Source organism: Panthera onca, chromosome A3, assembly GCF_046562875.1.
Source record: "Panthera onca isolate mPanOnc1 chromosome A3, mPanOnc1 haplotype 2, whole genome shotgun sequence".
NCBI classification, from domain to species: domain Eukaryota; kingdom Metazoa; phylum Chordata; class Mammalia; order Carnivora; family Felidae; genus Panthera; species Panthera onca.
In genome coordinates this window covers 16,208,331-16,223,333 of record NC_138341.1, presented here as the reverse complement: position 1 = coordinate 16,223,333, position 15,003 = coordinate 16,208,331, and the positions used below count along the sequence as shown (strand labels likewise).

Here is a 15,003-nt window from a genome sequence, read left to right as displayed (position 1 = left end):
GGGCACTGGGAGGGAGATTGTAGGGTAAGCCATGGGCATGTTGCGTTTGAGGTGCTTAAGAAACATCCAGGTGACGATGACTAATTGGCATTGGAGATACAAATCTGGAGCTCAGGAGAGAGGTGTAGGACGGAGAGGAAATCATCAGTGTTTAGAGCATAGGTGAAATCACAAAAATAAACGTTATCTTCTGATAACCGGAAACCTCATGGTTCTTCTGGGATTCTTGTGTTTGCTCCTTTAACTGACTAATTTACCATTTTCTAAGAGCCTCCATTGTACAACATATGGGAAGAAGATATGGCTCAGCCCACAACAAGCTTGACATACAGCTCATTCATGTGCACACGTCTGCAAAGAGTTACCTGCAGTATAATCCATAAGTAGCACTGTGTTCTGGTGACACATAAAAAACAGGGAGCCTAGTTCTATCTTAGAAGTAAAGATAAAGGTGGGAAATCATGGAATTGTTCACAAAAGAAAAAACACCAAAACAGAGCCTTGAAATCTAAATGGGTCTTGGGGATTTCTTTTGTCATTGTGGTGACTGTTTTTTCCAGGCAGAAGGGGCCACCTAAGCAAAGATGATAAGACACCAGGTGGCCTGAGTTTGAACTGTTTGAAAGCTGGAGCAGTGTGCCAGAAAGATGAGTGTGACATGACTGGATCTGTGTTTTGGGAAGGCACTTCTGGTGGCAAGTGTGGATGGTGGATTAGAGCCTGCAAAGATGCCTTAACTAAGAGCTTCGTGCCAAAATGCCTTCCTTCTCATCCCTTTGTCTGCTTCCCAAAGGCCTCAGGAGGGCTGGGCTCTGAAGACCCCCATTTGTGAATGAGGTGAACCATTAGAATAGGCTTAGACCTGAACGTACACGTGAATGCCTTCGTGGTCAGCAGAATGCCAGGCAGGTACAGACACAGCACTGGGGGGAATAAAACTAAGGCTGCTCAAGAAAGTAGCTCAATGATTTGGTCCAATTTGTACTTACAAGTTGGTTTATCATAAATGAGATTTCTTCCAATCATTACTAGTTTTGCATTTGGCTTCCTAAATCCCCTCTGTTTTCTAAAGAATTGTTTTATGTGTCAACACTGGCCATGGCTCCAGCCACAATCCCAGCCCCAGCCCCAGCTACAGGGAAAATGCAAAGCTCCTAACTTTGAGGGACCCAAAGGGAGGGTGCCTAAGCTCAGTATAGATGCTCTTGCCAGGCTTTCCACTCGATAACTTGCATTTTAACAACTGTTAACACAAAACATCATGCTACAAAATTCGAGGGGATTTGCAAAGAAACTTTCTGGCCTAATATAGTCCCTAAATTGTATCTCAGAATATGGGATCAGGATTCAAGAGTTTTAACTATCCAAAACTTTTTTTTAAGTGCTGATTTAATTGCTATTATGTTTAGCTGCATTTTCACACATGTGCATTTTGCACATATGTAACCAAATGAACTGGAGGCTGAATTTCTAGAGTAATTTCTTAAGAGCCAAGAAATGAGAATGGGGGATTTTATTCCACAGTTCAAGATGCACCAGCCCTAGCATGTCTGGCAACAGAGAGAAGCACAGCCACAAAAAGGACTGTCCTGGGGCATCTGGGTGGCTCAGTTGGTTGGGCCTCTTACTTTGGCTCACCTTATGATCTCACATTCATGGGTTCAAGCTCCACATCAGGCTCTGTTCAATCAGTGCAGAGCCTGCTTTGGATTCTGTCTCCCTCTCTCTCTTTCGAAAGTAAATAAACATTAAAAAAAAAAAAAAAAAAAAAAAAAAAGGACTGTCCTTTGCAATGCTGGGATACCTCTACCTGTGAATTCTCTAAGCATAAAAATACATTGTTCTATCTGGGCCTTGGAAAGTAACCTCCATCCCACAGTGGATGATGGTGTTAGACCAGGTTCTGCATAAGAAAATTTTCAAACAATGATGACAGTCTAGAATGTGCCTTCTGAGTCCCATCTCTGCCTTCGTTCTCAGCATCTCCTCTCCTCTGGTCTACAACTAATGCCTTAGAGGGAGGTTTCTGAAATTTCCTACTAAGTAGCAACCCACATTGACTCTCCAGAGCACTGCCATCCATCCATCCAGTGCAGAGTGTGGAAGAGAGGTGTTTCCTCTAGGAAACCCCAGCAAAGCCTAGCAGGACTTCCACTTTCACTGCATATGGGAGTGTATGCTGAGGGTCTCCCTAGTAAGAGATCCTACTAAGAAAAACACCCTGCTAACCAGTAGAGTCAGTGTTACCATTTACTCCCTCATAGGGCTTTATTATTCCACAAAGCTTATTTTCACCTTATATCTGAATTGTAAAAAGACATTTTAACCCCAGAAAGTCTATTATAATGTTCACCAAATTTACTACATTTAAAAAATTTGGTATATAAACCTACCATTTGTAACAACAGATGAAAGTGAACTTATTTACCCCTTTCTTTCTTATGTTTTATTTTCTTCCAATGTTAGAACAAGAAAGAGCACTGGATGAAGAGGCCAGAGTTCTGTATTTCAGTCTGAACTCTGCCAATAATGCTGGAAACCTCTGAAGGTGAATCAGCCCTTCTAAGGTTCAGATTCCTGGCCTCTCAAAAGGCACAGAAACTTTCTCAGCCACATGCCCCACAAGACTGTTGTGAGCTTCAGACAGGAACGGTGTCTGTGAAAACAGTCTAAAACCCATCGTGAGCCAGAGCAAAGAAAGGGAGCCTCAGATTTTCCACAGATATTCCACATCAAACATCACGTCGTTTCAGTGTACTTAATTTCCTTTGATATTGTCCATAGCTTTGGCCCTAAATAGTTCACATTCTTAGAATTAATTTAATAATAATCTGATAGCTGCTTGTGCTTCCTGCAATATTTATAGCCAACTATGAAGACAATAACCTTCTCACCTAAGAACTAAAGACTATGATGGTTATTATTCCATATTTAAATCCACTTAAGTCGTGTAGTATCAGACCATCACTGAAACCATTTCAGATCTAAGAGATTTGCCAATGTGTCCTCATGTACTGTCTGCTCCTGTTGGATCATTCTTTGAGTCCACCAACACTGACTAAGCAAACACTCCACAGAGAGCTAGCCACAGAGACCATGCAGCTGCTGGGAACTAAGAATTGAGTGAGAAGGGGGATAATGAGGAGCATGCCTTATAGATAGTAAATTTTTGGAGCATTTTGAGAGAAATCTTTTTTTTCGCAAACCTTCTTTTCAGATTTCCATACTTTATCATTAAAAATGACAACGATTGCCAAAATGTGTCCTTGGCAGTAGAGATCATATTTGGTCTAGTAAAAATCTTAGCAGCTTTGTCTTTTAACCAACAGCTCATCTAAAACCTTTCATCAAATTCAGAATGTGAGAGAAATTACAGTGAAATCTGGAGAGCTGGAGACCAAAATCAGCTGATAGAAAATTAAGTTTTGCTGCAAGCAGCCTCCTGTGCAAAAACATCTGCTCGGAGCAATGTCTGTGGTGCTGAATGCAAAAGCACCAGGTACAAGGAGCAATGATTAAACTAGATCAAATCCAGGAGTGTGTCCTGGGACTAGAGAGAGGGGTTTTCCAAAAATCTGAGTTTTGTTTTCATCTATAATTGTGCAAAGAAATAGAAATTCCATTACGTGAAATCTGGGCACCTTTTTGGCTGCATAAGAACCATGTGTACAATTACTATAAGCTGTTATACCTAGTCAATTCTAGATCACAGGGAAAGAAGCATAGATACCTTGTAACAATAGTTAATGATCTCCTAATGAAGTAGCATTTCTGTACTTCATTGATAAGGACAATTTAAATATTTGTAACTGGGGGCGCCCGGGTGACTCAGTCAGTTAAGTGTCTGACTTACACTCAGTCATGATCTCATGGTTCGTGAGTTCAAGTCCCACGTCGGACTCTGTGCTGACAGCTCGGAGCCTGGAGTCTGCTTCAGATTCTGTATCTCCCTCTCTCTCTGTGCCTCCCCGACTCACACTCTCTGTCTCAAAAATAAATAAAAATTTTTTTAAAATTAAAAAAAATAATTATTTATAACTGATTATTTGAGTTTCATTTATCCATTAAACAAATATCTGTAATACTGAAGAGTATGCTCCTGTTTGGGTTTATATCTTGAGGAAAATTTGAATTGTCTTAATATTTGCTAACCATGTCTAGAATTCAAGCACCATATTTTCAAATTAAGCTTGCTTTTGCTTGAGATCTTTCCTTTAAAAATATATAGACTTAGCTGAATAATCTATATTTTATTGTATTTTAAGCAAATACAGAAGGAAGCTTTTAGGAAAAAGTTAGCATGCACTGTTTTCTTTTTCCCAATAGCTTTAGAGGAAAATAGTGTGATCAGTCAAAAGCAAATGACTGAAAGGATTGACAGGTTGTAATACTGTAGGTCCAGGAATTGGGGGGTAAACCACACTGTCTTCTTCAAGGACTGCAGAGAAGAGATTAGCTCCCTGTATTTCCAGCAGCATGGCAGATTCAATCCTCTGAATGAAACACCCTGGTAAACACCACTACAATTTCTGAATAAAATATTTTAAGCACTTCTTTAACTTGACAAAAGGGTCAGGAATCTTCAGAAGAAGAAAAAAAATGGGGAACAAAATGAATACCAAAGTCAGCTAACTGAAACCACATAAGCACTAGAACACATGTGTGATCTCCATTTTCACTTCAACAGAGAAAAAAAAAATCTTGCTGCAACTCAAAATCCAAAGGCAATAAAACTGGGAGAAAATATTCGCGACAGTATCACAGATAAAGGGCTCCTAACTCTAATTTTAAAGAACTTCTAAAATTTGGGAGGAAAAATGGGCAAAAACACAGACAATTCACAAAAAGAGATACAAAAGTGGCTCCAAAACATATGAAAAGGTGTTGTCCTTACTCATGATAGGAAGAATAGGCGTTAAAACCACACTGAAATGCCATTTCTTACCCAATAGATTAGCAAAATTTGAAAACGTGGCAATGTGCTCTGCTGGCAAGGCTATGGTTAGTTTATGGTTTCATACTTTGCTGGTGAAGCTTCAAAAGGGAAAGAACCCTGTGTGAAGAAGAGTTTGGCAACATGTAACAGAACCACGTATGTTCCTTCAACCCAAAAATCTCCCTAGAAATGCTAGAAATTTACCTAAAGTATCCTCTAGGATACACTCTCTAGGTTGCATGTTCCAACAAGGTGCATGTGACCCTTCGGGTCTTAGGGTAATTCTATTTTTAATTTTTTGAGGAACCTCTACAATGTTTTCCTGAGTGGCTGCACCAGTTTGTACTCCTACCAGCAGTGGAAAAGAGTTCCCTTTTCTCCACATCCTTGCCAACATCTGTTGTTGCCTGAGTTGTCAATTTTAGCCATTCTGACAGGTGTGAGGTGGAATGAATCTCTTTGTGGTTTTGATTAGTATTTCTGATGATGAGTCATGTTGAGCATCTTTTCTCATGTCTGTTAGCCATCTGGATGTCTTCTTTGGAAAAGTGTCTGTTCATGTCTTCTGCCCATTTCTTCACTGGATTATTTGTGTTTTGGGTGTTGAGTTTGGTAAGTTCTTTATACATTTTGGATACTAACCCTTTATCTAATATGCCATTTGCAAATATCTTCTTCCATTCTGATAGTTGCCTTTTAGTTTTTGTTGATTATTTCCTTAGCTGTGCAGAAGCTTTTTATCTTGGTGAGGTCCCAGTAGTTCGTTTTTGCTTTTGTTTCCCTTGTCTCCCGAGACAAGGTCAAAGAGGTTGCTGCCTATTTCCTCCTATAGGATTTTGATGATTTCCTGTCTCACATTTAAGTCTTTCATCCATTTTGAATTTATTTTTGTGTATGATGAAAGAAAGTGACCCAGTTTTATTCTTTTGCACGTTGCTGTTGCTGTCCAGTTTTCCCAGCACCATCTGCTGAAGAGACTGTCTTTTTTTCCACTGGATATTCTTTCCTGCTTTTTTGAAGATCAGTTGGCCATACATTTGTGAGTCCATTTCTGGGCTCTCTATTCTGTTCCATTGATCTATATGTCTGTTTTTATGTCAATACCATATTGTCTTGGTGCAGCTTGAAATCTGGAATTGTGATGCCTCCAGATTTGGTTTTCTTTTTCAGGATTTCTTTGGGTATTTGGGGTATATTCTGGTTCCATACAAATTTTAGAATTGTGTGGTCCAGTTCTGTGAAGAATGCTGGTGTTATTTTGATAGGGATTTCATTAAATGTGAGATTGCGTTGGGTACTACAGACATTTTAACAATATTTGTTCTTCCAATCCATAAGCATGGAATGTTTTTCCATTTCTTTGTGCCTTCTTCAATTTCTTTCATAAACTTTCTATAGTTGTCAGAACTTTTACCTCTTTGGTTAGGTTTGTTCCCAGGTACTTTGTGATTTTCGGTACAGATGTAAATGGGATCTGTTCCTTGATTTCTCTTTCTGCTGCTGCATTATTGGTGTATAGAAATACAACCAATTTCTATACACTGATTTTATACCCTGCGACTGCAAATTCATGTATCAGTTCTAACAGTTTTTTGGTGGAGTTTTTCAGTTTTTCCACATAGAGTATCATGTCATTTGCGAAGAGTAAAAGTTTGGCTTCTTCCTTGCCAATTTGTATGTCTTTTATTTCTTTTTGTTGTCTGATTGCTGAGGCCAGGACTTCCAGTACTATGTTGACCAATAGTGGTGAGAGTGGACCTCCCTGTCATGTTCCTGACCTTAGGGGGAAAGCTCTCAGTTTTTCCCCATTAAGGATAATACCTGGGTCTCTTGTATATGGCCTTTATGATGTTGAGGTGTGTTCACCCTATCCCTACTTTCTTTTTCTTTTTAAATTTATTTATTTAAATTCAGGATTTCTATGTTAACTAACATACAGTGTAGTATTGGTTTCAGGATTCATCACTCAAATATAATACCCAGTGCTCATCCCAATAAGTGCCCTCCTTAATGCCCATCACCCATTTGGCCCATCCCCCTGCCCACCTCCCCTCCAGCAACCCTCAGTTTGTTCTCTGTATTTAAGAGTCTCTTATGGTTCATCTCCCTGTTTTTAACATATCTTTCCTTCCCTTCACCTGTGTTTATCTGTTTTGTTTCTTAAATTCCGCATATGATCCCTACTTTCTTGAGGGTTTTTATCAATTAAGCATGCTGTATTTCATCAAATTCTTTTTTTGCATCTATTGAGAGGATCTTATGGTTCTTATCCTTTCTTTTATTAATGTATTGTTTCATGTTGATTTATTTGTGAATTAAGGCAAACAACAAAAACAAGAAACAAAACAATAGGGCTTCTAAGAATCTTAAGGGCCTTGTCCCATTGACTGCAGTCCCTCAGGGAGGTTAGGTAGAGGAGGGCGTATCTAGAGATTTGTGAGTGAGACTTTGGTCTAATGGAGATGCTTATAAATTGAAACAAAAGCTCACAACATTTTTAAAGGAAGCATATCAACTTAGACAAAAAAGAGTGATACTCAATGGGGTGCCTGGGTGGCTCAGTCGGTTGAGCATCCAACTTCAGCTCAGGACATGGTCTCAGGATTTGTGGTTTTGAGCCCTATACCGGGCTTGCTGCTGACAGCACAGAGCCCACTTTGGATCCTCTCTCTGTCCTTCCCCCACTTGCTCTCTCTCACCCTCTGTCTCTCAAAAAATAAATAACAATATTAAAACAAAACAAAAGGAATGATACTCAAGGAATTGTACCTGAGGGATGGTACCCCACAGAGGACCTTCACCTGCACCTGGACCTGATCTAGATGGTGAGATACTGACTTCAAGCTGATTTCTAAAGGGATGAGAATGGATGGTCTTAGGGATAAGGGATGGATGTATTTCACACATGTAAGGGGTGGCAACTCTTATGGCCAGAGGGCAGACTGGGACGGGCAGAGTCTTTTCCAAATATGGGAGCAACAATACTGTCATTCCATTTGCCCTCCTCAGAATGTGACTTTGACTCTTCTCTCATCAATAGAGAAGGTCTGTAAGAGGGTTTCCAGATGTAACAAGTGAGAAAATACAGGAAACCCAAAAAATTTTTTAGTATACGTATGACCTGAAAGTTGCATGGGACACACTTAATACTAAAAAATATTGTTATCTGAAATTCAAATATAACTAAGCATTTTTGTATTTTATCTGGCAACCCTAGAATTTCTCCCCTTAAGTCTGGGCGGGCTTGTGATTACGGCTGAGATGATGCTATGTGAGTTCCTGGGCTAGGTCATAAAAGGTGGTACAGCTGCCTGGTTCTCTTTCCTAGGTTGTTTGCTGGTTGGAACACAGTCACCATGCTGTGAGTCACTAGCCTGTGGTGCACATGGACAGGAATGGGGGTGCTGGCCAATAGCTCTGGCTAAGCTACCAGACAGCAGCTGGTACCAGCTTGCTAGCCATGTGTGAGAGTGATCTTAAAAGTGAATCTTGGGGTGCCCAGCTGGCTGGGTCAGTGGAGCGTGTGACTCTTGATTTCAGGGTTGTGAGTTCAAGCTCTGTGTGGTGTAGAGATTGCTTAAAAAAAAAAAAATCTTTTAAAAAAAGAGTCAATCTTTATTCCAGACCATCGCTGAGCCAGCCCAGCTCTGCCACTAAGTTTTAGGGCTGTTTGTTTTTTGTTTTGTTTTGCTTTTAGGTTTCATTTATTTATTTTGAGAGAGAAATAGAGAGCATGAGTAGAGGAGGGAGGACAGAGAGAGAGGGAAAGAGAGAGAATCCCAAGTGGTTTCCGTGAGCAGTCAGTATGCAGAGCCTAATTCGGCGATCGAACTCATGAAGCCATGAAATCATGATCTGAGCCGAAATCAAGAGTCAGTTGCTTGATGGACTGAACCACCCAGGCACCCCAAGTTTTAGGGTTGTTTGTTATGTAACAATAAGGTAACTAGAAAAACAGGTCACATGTTATATCAATCAGGGTTCTCCAGAAAAATGAAACCCAACAGTGTAATTATATACACACAACATATAAAGACAGAGAGAGAGAGAGAGAGAGAGAGAGAGAGAGAGACAAAGAGACCAAGAAGGATTAAGAATTCAAGTAATTGGCTTAAATGATTATAGAGGCTTGGCAAGTCCTAAATTTGCAGAGTAGTCCAGAGGCTGAATACCCAAAGAAGAGTTGCAGCTGCCATCCAAAGGCAATCTTGTGGTAGAATTCTCTCTTGCTTGGAGGTAGGAGGAAGCCAGTCTTTATTCTTTAAGGCCTTCATCTGATTAGATGAGGCCCACCTACATTATGGAGGGTAACCCAAGTCTACCAATTTAAATGTTAATCTCATCCAAATAACATCTTCATAGAAATTATCCAGAATAATGTTTGACCAAATATTTTGGCACCATGGCCCAGCCAAGTTGACATATAAAATTAACCATCACACACATTAAAGGCTTGTAGCTCATGATTTGTCTAAACCAGCATTTCTCTTCTGGGCCCTAGAGAGGTCTTGACACTTTTATATATATGACTTTATAGGAAATGACAGAAGTACACGTTCTCTGCTGCCAAAATTTACCATGATTGGCATTGAAATTGCAACTCTGGGGTGTAACATTCATTAGATGACAGAACAGGTTTGAAAAAATCCTTTTAACACCATATAGAAAATGACCCACGTGGCAGGATCTTTATCAGAACCCCATAAACTGTGAGAGGAGGGCAAGTTATAGCCTTGATAAAAGGCATATGTGTTTCCAGGCTTTGACACTAATGACTGGAGTCCAGAGATGAAAATGGATGGGAGGGTTAATTAGTACTTCCACCTCCCTCAGTACTTCCACTTACCCCTGACCTGTGAGAATGGGGAGGTGAGAACACGCAGCGCTGCTCCAGCAGTGTTTCTGCAACGTACCCAACAAGGGGTGGACATGACAAGAGCATCTCTGCCCATCTCGCAAGAGTCACATAGTGGGTGGAAGAGTGTATTGCTTCAAGGAGGCCTTTCTATTGGTCTCTTACCTCTCCACTTTCGTACCTTATTCTGGCCACATTCCTTATCTTGCTTAGCCAAATCAACTTCCCCTCTTTGACAGAAAAAAAAAGGGTGGGGGGACTCTTTGTGCTGTACACTCGAAAATATTTAAAAGCCTAAACCCAAGGTCACGAAACTTTTGCTTTCAGTCAGCACAAGACTTACGGACAAGGACACTGCCTTCCTTCAGAGGGATTGTGAATGCCCTAGAACATCAAGTAAGAGGTATTTCCACACAGTGTGATCTGGTAGAGTCCAATCAAAAGCTCTGGAAAGAGGGGCACCTGGGTGGCTCAGTCGGTTAAATGTCTGACTTCGGCTCAGGTCAAGATCTCAAGGTCCGTGAGTTTGAGCCCCATGTCGGTCTCTGTGCTGTCAGTTCAGAGCCTGGAGCCTGCATCGGATTCTGTGTCTCCCTCTCTTTGCCCCTCCCCGACTCGTGCTCTGTCTCTCTCTGTCTCTCAAAAAATGAATAAACATTAAAAAATTTGTTTCTTAAAAGCTCTGGAAAGAAAGTCACAACTACCTATGGGGCCACTGGTAGCATGTTGACTAATGCAAGGGAAATTCTCTTTAAGAAGTTGGCTCCAAGAGCAAGTGTCATGTCTCCTCAACTCAAGGGATACTCAAAAGGAGACTAGACATCCTGTGAGTACTGACTTAACTTCTTTATGGCTCATGGATAGTGAATACCTTGGCTGTTTGCTCAACTGAACATTGAATGTTCTCCAGATGCCATCTTTCTTCTTCTCCCATGGTCCATCCCATTTTCCCCAAGCTCTTCCCTAATTAATCGTATCTTCTCCCTTTCTCTCTCAACCCTCCTAGCTTAAGAAATGTCTCCAAGTTTTCTCTTATCATATATAGGCTTCCAGTCTACAGTCCAGGTCCTAGAGGGGAATTCCTCCCCTTTTACTGAGACTTAAGAGTTTTGAAACACAAAAGCAAGGATTGCCTTCTTTCTGCTTTCTGCCGTGCTTTCCTACCCTACTGTAGGGAATGTGGAATGTCCACTTGACTGGGTGGGAGAAGGGCCAGAAGAATACCAGGAACAAAACTGGATTCATTATTATTTCAATAGCATGATACCACAGCATGCTGGTTTTGAAAGCAGGCCGTAAGTATGAGACACCAATGACTCAGTCAAGGCGAGTGGCAACTCAGCACATTCCATTAGCAGCTACAACTGGACCCAGTGTTTCTCCTTCAAAATGCTGTTTATTCATTCATTCATTCATTCATTCACCCACTCAATGATGTTAACATTTTCAAATTTATTTTGTTAGCTATTTTTTCTGAGAAAAGGGAGTGTGATGCATAAAATATCTAATAAAATAAGTAAAGAAAAATCACTTTGGAAATAAACCTAATTTTCAGAGTCAACATAGGTCAGAAATGATATTGAATGAGTGAGCATCCAAGTTCAAATTATCATGTTGAACCGAGCAAATACTTGTGAAGAACAAAGGAAAATATCAGAACTGACTGAGGAGCACCAGGCCTTTCCGTGCAGTCAGTGCTGATAGAAACAAACATCATCCATATGCAGGTAGGATTACATATGGAAAATCCACAAGACTCTGAACTGAGCACCTACTGTAGTTAAGGTATTTTCCCATCAAAGCTTTAGTTACAAGTATAGTGAGACATCAAGGGGAGATTACAGTGAAAATAAAAGCTACTTACCTTCAGGAGAAACTTCTTGATCGATGGAGTTAGGGAGTGGGAAGGACTTGTCTTTTGGAATCTCATTCACAGGAACTTGAACAAACAGATGAAGAAGTTACTAAAATTGCCATTCTCCCAACATTTACTATTTGTGCTATGGCTCATGAATGCCCTTGCAAATTAGATTTTTTTTTTAGGGGTGCCTATGTGGCTTAGTCAAGTTAAGCATTCAACTCTTGGTTTCAGCTCAGGTCATGATCTCATGATTCATGGATTTGAGCCCCATGTTGGTGGCAGTGCAAAGCCTGCTTGGGATTCTCTCTCTCTCTGCCCCTCCCCTGCTCATTCTCTCTGCTCCCCACCCCCACCCCCCGCCTCTGAAAATAAAATAAACTTAATTTTTTTTTTTTTTACTTTTTAAAAAACACCTGTGGCTTTCTTCTCCATAAAAATACACAAACACACAATTTTTAAAATTTATTTTCTTTCACTGAAAATTGGTTTGTTCAGTGACCTGATATTAATATTGCATAGTGGGAAGAACATTGAATTGGCTCTGTCACTAACACAGGCAAGTTCATGTAACCTCTATTGATCTCAGTTCCTCATCTGTAAAGTGAGAAGGTTGGACTAAATGACCTCCATATGCCCTTCTATTATGATGTGTCCTAACTGAAGGGAAGTTCAGTATTTCTTAATGGAGGGTCTTGCATTAGAAGCAGTACTCTTGGTGAAAGGTGTGGCTGGCCCCTTGATTCACTTTCCTCACTCTTTCCTCCTGAGTTCTCCCTTATTCTTGTGGACCCTGGATGATTCTTACAGCTACCATCATACTGACTTCAGAAGGACTCTACATGGACACAGGCCCTTGCCTTGGCACCTCTGAATACTACTTAGATAGGGAAGAAACACTTAAAGTGGAAATACACAGAAAGAGCAGCATGCATCTAGAGTGAATCAACTTACAAGCTATGGCTTACTCACTTTTACTCTGTGATGCACAACAAGGGTCCCACTCAGTCTGGGTCCCCATATGCCTTCTCACCTAAAAGTATCCTTATGGAAACGTAAACTTCTCATAGCTCAGGCTCAGAGAGGATGAGAAAGGCCCAGTTATTTATCAACTGAGTTCCCCCTTACAATTGTTCTGGTTTTATCTGAAGACTTTGCCTGGTCTCTAGATGATAGACACCAAGATGACCTTCTGGGAAGTCTCCACTCTTACCAGTACCACCAATTCAAGGATCATGGCCTGACAGAACTCAGCATGATAGTCTTGTTATATTAGAACACAACATGGGGCGACTGAGTGGCTCAGTTGGTTGGGCGTCCAACTTCAGCTCAGGTCATGATCTCATGGTTTACAGGTTCGAGCCCTGGGTAGGGCTCTGTGCTGACAGCTCAGAGCCGGGAGCCTGCTTCAGATTCTGTGTCTCCCTCTCTCTCTGCCTCTCCCCACTCGTGCTCTGCCTCTCTCTCCTTCAAAAATAAATGAACATAAAAAAAAAAAAAGAACACAATACAGTAACCCCAGCTCTCCTCCTGTGAAATAACAGAGTAGGGGAGATATATATGATAAAAGACCAATGATATAACTTTGCTAGTTCTCATTTTGCAGATGCATTAGTCAAGAGTTGGTGAATGTAAGAGAAAACCCAACTAAAGACTGCATTCCACAAGCATATTTCAAAAGCACGAAGTAGATAAATAAACTTTTATCTCTCAGGTAAAAGAAGTTCGGAGGTACATAGTCCAAGGCTGTTAAGACAGCCTTACAGTGCCAGTCTCAGATTTTTCCATCTTTCTGCCCCACCATCTCTAATACATAGTGTTCATTCTCATGAGAGCCTTATGGTCCAAGATAGGTGCTGGAGCTCCAGCCAATACACCCATATTGCAAGCAGTATGGAAATATAAAAGGTCAGTGCCAGATAACTGTCTGCCTTTTGAGATTTCTTAGAAGTTTCACCCACCATATATTTGTAGTTTATTGGCCAGAGATTGGTCACTTGGCCACAATACATTTGGAAACTCGGCACCTGACACCCCAAATAAAATTAGAAATCCTTTATGAGGGAAGGAGAGAAGAATAGATATTGGATTGACAGTAAATTAGCCATCTCTGCTTCAGTTGGTATGTAACAAAGTACAGTGGGAAATCTGGAGGATGCTCCAGGCAGGTAGAAAAGGTTTCCCTGAAAAGGTTTAGCATTTGAACTAAAACAAAAGAATTAATTAGCCTCCCCAGTTGGTGAAGGCCATCTAAGACTAAACAAATAGATGTGTAAATACAAAGGGATCAAAATACAGCTTGTAGAAAAGCTCTAGATTTTTAAAACTCCTACAGCAAGGGAGAAAAGACCAGAATGGAAGATTAGAGCCAGATCATGAAGACCTTGTAAGCTGAATAGAGGACTGTGGGTTTCATCCTGTAAGGTAAGAGAGAGCCAATAGGCAATTTTAGGCATGGGAGTGACATAGTCTGATTTGCACAACTGTAAGATTATTCAGCACTTACACTAGGATATGTCCATAGGTGAGTGGTACAGGGGAATTCTCTCTTATAAATGGCTCACCTCAATAGAGAGTCACTAACAGATGCGATAAGGACATCTTTGGTAATGGGGGGTGGGGGGGAGGAGGAGCAAGGCAAACAACTGGGCTAAAAACACTTTCCAAAATTTCCTTGCAAAGACAACACACACATACACACACACACACATACTGACACACTGCACACGAAACCCAGTATAAACACAGTCCAAATCTGCGAAAGTTGTCAGGGAATCTTGGGACTCAGATAAACATAAAGGAGGGAAAAAAATAAGGGATGGATAAAAAAGTCACAGATCTAATTCTGATCTATTCTTTTGTTCTGTCATTTACAGATCAGTCTCCCCCACCACCACTTAAATTCTATCTCACTCTTAACATAATGGAGAGCCAATTTTTTAATCAAAAGCCATTTTTAGGATCAAAGAGAAACATATTTCTAGGCGGATAGTATGTTAGTTATATCTTGTAATATCATATGGTGAGGGGTATTCAACTAAAATTAGAGATGATATTTACTGAAATTCTCAAAAAATCAAATGCCTCCAAATCCAGGGGAGGCAAATTGAATCTTTTTTCTTTCAGGATATTTTTCTCAAGTACTAGCGGAAGTGCTAATGAGAGACAGGCCTCCTTGCCATCCAGTGACAAATGTAATAGGTTACATGAAACCACAGAAAATGAGTCTATTTAAAAATGTCAGATACAACACTAAAGGAAAACTCGGTCTTGTATTTTTTCCTCTTGATCATGGTCTAATAGAGACAATTCAGAAATGATTTCTTCTGAACTTGGTGATATTCATGATTGAAA

At 40.5% G+C, this 15,003-nt stretch overlaps 1 protein-coding gene across 11 annotated transcripts in view; it reads right to left on the bottom strand.

Annotated features, from left to right (window-relative positions):
- LOC132689692 (uncharacterized) overlaps nucleotides 1-15,003 on the bottom strand; it is a 157,388-nt gene that overhangs the window by 128,297 nt on the left and 14,088 nt on the right. For all 11 annotated transcript variants that reach the window (XR_014137391.1, XM_081795163.1, XM_081795164.1 and 8 more), the window contains exon 2: nucleotides 11,656-11,730. The gene's annotated coding sequence lies outside the window, so the exon portion shown is untranslated. The remainder of the gene's footprint in view (nucleotides 1-11,655; nucleotides 11,731-15,003) is intronic.